Source organism: Saccopteryx leptura, chromosome 1 (genome assembly GCF_036850995.1).
Source record: "Saccopteryx leptura isolate mSacLep1 chromosome 1, mSacLep1_pri_phased_curated, whole genome shotgun sequence".
Classification (NCBI taxonomy): domain Eukaryota; kingdom Metazoa; phylum Chordata; class Mammalia; order Chiroptera; family Emballonuridae; genus Saccopteryx; species Saccopteryx leptura.
In genome coordinates, this window is record NC_089503.1 from 103042100 (window position 1) to 103047432 (window position 5333).

At 45.7% G+C, this 5333-nt stretch overlaps 1 pseudogene; it reads right to left on the reverse strand.

The window, feature by feature from the left end:
• Positions 1-1420: 1420 nt before the first annotated feature.
• LOC136388104 (large ribosomal subunit protein uL6 pseudogene) lies at positions 1421-3980 on the reverse strand (annotated as a pseudogene).
• Between the last annotated feature and the right edge of the window lie 1353 nt (positions 3981-5333).

Consider the following 5333-nt stretch of genomic DNA (forward strand, 5'->3'; position numbering starts at 1 on the left):
CAACTTTAAAAAGCTTTACACAAAGCACTTGTTCCGCCGCTTTGAGGTGACTGAGAATACAAATCTAAACATTTGAGAGTTTTGGAAAGATCACCACAACATAGTGATATGTTTACACATTATTGACTTGGCATGGCAAGAGGTTACAAGAACCTTGAAATCAGCATGGAAAAAGTTATGGCCTGATGTTGTTGCAAATAGGGACTTTGAAGGATTCGAACCAGAGACCGAGACTGAGATAGAAGTGTTGAAGGAGATTGTGTCCCTTGGAAAGTCGATGGGTCTGGAGGTAGATGAAGGTGACGTAAATGAGCTTATCGAGGAACATGAGGAGAAACTCTCAACTGAGGAGTTGAAGGAGCTACAGATGATGCAACATACAGAGCTTCTGCAAGAGATTAGTAGTGAGAAGGAGGTAGAGTCGGAAGAAGTGATTTCTACAAGTGAAATTAAAGACATGCTGGCAATGTGGGAGAAGCTTTCAAGTTTCATTGAAAAGAAACACCCAGAAAAAGTTTCAACTGGTAGTGCTTCAGCACTTTTGAATGACACTTGTTTGTCACATTTCCGTAACATTTTAAAAGGCAGGCAAAAGCAAACCTCTTTGGACAGGTTTTTATTCAAAAGTCCTGCAAGTGAAAGTGCCGAAAGTGCAGCCAAAAAGGCAGAAACAGGTGATGATTAAATGACAAATACATAATGTTAAGCTTAGGTTAAGTTTAAAGTTAAGAAAGTGCATTTTTTTACAATTAACTTTTTGTGGTTTCATTTTAGTAAAGAAAGTGCAGTTTTAGTTTTGTTTAAAGTAAAGAAAATGCAGTTTTAGTTTACATTTAGTGTTAAGAAAGTGCAGTTTTAGTTTACGTGTCTGCAGTGCCTGCATCCCTTCCTCCCTCCCTCCTCCTCCGCCATTCACCTCCGTTAGCCGCACTTGTTTGTCTCCAAGGTAAGAATACAGTACTAAATAACACTTTTTTCTTTTATTTTATATATTTTGTTACACATTGGTAAAGTATACATGTGTGTTTCTTAATTAAAAACCTCTTTTTTCATAATTTAGGATGGTTTGAGGATGTTTCACAGGGCTGGAACGGATTAAATCTATTTCAGTTATTTTAAATGGGAGAAATTTGTTTGATATACGAGCTGACTGACTTATGAGCTCGGTTACAGAATGAATTAAACTCATATCTCAAGGCACCATTGTACATTTAAAAGATGTTAGTAGTCAAGAAAGGTTAGAGAAGAGGAAACATGTAGGCAAGTCACTAGCAGTCAGGAGCTGGATTCTGAACATTTGCAAAATAGCTTGAAGCTTTAGAAGCAACATGCTCACTGGATGATTCCCCCACCCCCACCCCCCAAATCAATACATGGCTTATATTGCATCTTTTAAAATATCCCAAACAAATATGAGGAATCATTTGGCATCTTACAGTTTCTATAGCTGGACAACTTTGATCTTATTCATCAGCCTGCTGAACTGTTCCTTTTTCAGAAACATGAACACCATCCAAAAATTTTCTGATATCCTTGTTTTTAACTGTTGTAGTTTGCTGAATCAGAACTGCTGAATTTGATACAAGCTCCAATGTCATTTCCTTCGACAATCAACTCATCTTTCCGGGCTTAAAATGTTGAATAATCAACACCTGACCTTATTCAAGCCCTGTGGTGTATCTTTTACCCAAGATTTCTGATTTCAACAAGAGAACCATTCTGAATAATGACACTAATGGGGAAGTGTGCGTAAACAGATATTATCTGGGAATGGAAGCTCGGTGTCACGCCCTTGATCACATTCTGCGCATGACTGCAGGTTGTATAAACGGTGGCCAGTTCCCCTCTGTTTCCCCGTCTTTTGTCAACCAGAGCCACCTCTTTTCTTCTCCAAGGAGACCCAGTTCTACATTGATGTGATGAAAGTCCTTCGCAGGGTGGCTCTGGGGACCTTCACAGTAACCATCTGTCCCTTCAGAGTGACGTCCACATTTCCTGGCACATTCGCAGTCTGACTGGTTGCTGAGAATGGCCTCCATCCTCACAGCAGATGTGGCAAAGAGATGATTTTTAAGACTAATAAAAGATTTTCCCAGAGAGAAACCTGTCCCACTCACCTACATGAAATACCAGCACTGCTCTAGGGAGCCATAGATTTTGAGTGGGACAAAACTTTGTGCATATGTCTCACCACCACACACACGAGAAGAAGTATCTTGGCCAGGGAACAATGCCGGAGTACATCCTCTTATTTGTGACATCCTGTCCTTCTTATCACCTCAGAGCTTTTCTTACTGTTGGTCCTAACCAGGCTTTTGTTGTGCCAGGTGGGGGAACTGCTGAAAATGCAGAACTTGACAAAGTCTAATAAATTAGACTCGGGTTACCGAGGGAAGAGTGTTCAGGAGGCAGGAAAGGGGTCACAGTTGGGGGCTGCACTGTGAGGTACAGGTGACAGCCGTGACAGCCAGGTGGTTGGGGCAGAGAAGTGTTGAGGAGTAAAAGGAAGGAAGGAGGAAAGAAAAGAAGGAAGGGAGGGAGGAAGGAAGAGAGGAAGGAAGGAAGGAAGAAAGGAGGGAGGGAGGGAAGGAGGGAGGGAGGGAAGAAGGAAAAGAGGAAGGGAGGAAGGGAAGAAGGGAGGAAGGGAGGAAGGGAAGAAGGAAGGAAGGGAGGAAAGAAAACCTGGTGTGTGAGGGGTGGGACTGCAGAAGGGGATTCAGTGATAGACATTTCTGGAAGTCCTTCTCTGTGTCATCCCATAGAGCATGCTGCTGCCTCAGGACACCTCAGAAAAGACCTGTGTTGCTTCTAATGTTTTTGGATTCAGGTTTAAAATTTTTCACTTTAGGATAATATTGGTGGAGGATGGCCACAGGTTTTATTTGGGCTACAAATTCATACAGTTTCTTTCTTTCTTTCTTTCTTTCTTTCTTTCTTTCTTTCTTTCTTTCTTTCTCTTTCTCTCTCTCTCTTTCTCTCTCTCTCTTTCTCTCTCTCTCTCTCTCTCTATCTCTCTCTCCCCCCCCCTTTCTTTCTCCATTTTTGTCTCTCTTTTTTTCTTTCTTTCCCAAGAGAGAGCAGGGTGGTGGTGGTGAGGGAGAGACGGAGAGAGGGACAGACAGGGACAGACAGAAAAGGAGAGAGATAAGAAGCATCGATTCTTTGTTGCAGCTCCTTAGTTGTTCATTAACTGCTTTCTCATATGTGCCTTGACCCGGGGGTTATAGCAGAGTGAGTAACCCCTTGCTCAAACCAGCAACCTTGGGCTCAAGCCAACAACCGTGGGCTTCAAGCCAGTGACCTTTGGGCTCAAGCCGGTGACAATGGGGCCATGTCTATGATTTCACACTCAAGCCAGTGACCCTGCACTCAAGCCGGTGACCTTGGGGTTTCAGACCTGAGTCTTCAGCATCCCATGTCGATGCTCTATCCACTGCACCACCGACTGCTCAGTCATACACTGTTTCTTAATAGTGAACATTCCGGGGGAAAATACCCACAAGCGTAAAAGCAGCCCCTGTGAGAGACAGTAAAGGGGTGCCAGCAGGCACCGAAGAGCAGGGAGGACGGTGAGAAGGACCAGACCTGAGTGCTGTGGTGCAATGGAGACAAATTGCACTCATGTCGTCCTTGTGACCAGATCCATTCTTACTGTACAAATGATTGTGAGTTCATAGGCCAAGGGCTTGAAGAAATTAGATTAGACCTGAATAATATAAATTATGGTCAAGGGAGAATTTGTTAAAGGTGAAAATATTCCCCACAGCGCTGGGGTTGTGCTGGGACCATCATTGTCCTCAGATGGCTCTGCAGAATGAAGGGAAGTGGAACAATGGTCCTCGGAGAAGGCCAGTTACTTGTAGGAGTCCTGGCGGGGGAGGAGGTTGGTCTCCCCAAGATGAAATCATCAGAGCAGCCAGCAGGTGGCCTGTGCAGGGGGAGGGGGACTGGGTGCAGCGTGGTCTTTGTGCACCTTCCATGGGGGTACTGAGACAAATTCCCAGCATCCCCTCTGACAGAAAGGAAGCTTGTGCACAGGCAGCAGCCGTCGTTCTCTAGAGATCTGGGCCTTTCTTTTCTTGGAAACGGCTGACAACGTGCTCTGAAGCATGGAAATGGCTCTCACTGGAGACCTTCCAGGTCTCCTTCCAGTCACAGACGGGCTAGGCTGGCTCCGCTCGTCTCCTGTGACCGCTGGAGGACTTCAGCGAGCGTTGGGAGTAGCTCATGATGTAAAAGGCAGCGGTGTTTTTTCAGAACAACGTGCAGTTATGTTCAGACTCAGAATATTGAGACCACAAATAGGGCTTTGGGTCTGAACTACCCCAGAGGGGAGGAGTTACAGATGTCCCTGTGCCCAAGGTGACATTTCTCTTTATTCTCTTTCATTCCCTGAGCCATTTCCTCAAGGGCCAGCAGCCTGGACTCACCGTCAGCCAAATGAGGGCAGGCACCTCGACTGCTAGCACTCTGGCCTGGTCTGAGTGTCCCCCTCTGACCCAGAGTGCGTGGGGGTGGTCACTGAAGGGTATTCCTTATGAAGACTTCTCTCACTGCACATGGTCTTTTAGATCCTGTGTGGTTGAAGCATGATCTTATCACTTCTGACATAACCAGGGGCCTGGCTGCCACCGAAAGACCTTCATACCCCAAGATCGTATCTCCTCTGGGCCCCAAACTCTGCTGTCTTGCTACCAGCTTCTCACCAAGTGCTGTCAAGTCCTCACCTAGGCCCCTGCAGTGCCCATACCACTGCCGTCAAGCAAATAGGCCCATTCTAGACAATTCGCTTGCCCCAGCTAACTGGGGATCTTTCTTGTTTCACTTATAAGCAGAAAACCCTTCTTTCCAGAAAGTAGTAGCCTTAGGTAACCTAAGGATGGGGTGGGGGCACTAGTTGTTGGAGAACCAACCCTGCAATTAAAGGGTTGGAACATTCAATCCTCCTCCCCCCACCTCTGGGGAGGGGAGAAGGGCAGAAGTGTAAGTTCAACTGCCAATGCCTGATGATTCAATCAATCACGTTTGCATAATGAAACCTCCAATAGAACCCCCAAAGATGGAGTTTAGAAAGCTCCCAGGTTGGGTGGAAGTGCAGGGAGACTGACGTGCTCAGTAGGGGCACGAAGCTGCACCCTGGATCTTTCTGCCTGGCTGTTCCTGAGTCACCTTCTTTTATAATAAATTGGTGATCTAGTGAGTAAAATATAGTTCTATGAGTACTGTGAGCTGCTCTAGCAAGTTAATCAAACCCCAGGAGGGGTGGCGTGCAAACTTCTGACTTACAGTCAGTCCTTCGGAAGTACAGGCAGCAGACCGGGCTTTTGACTGCC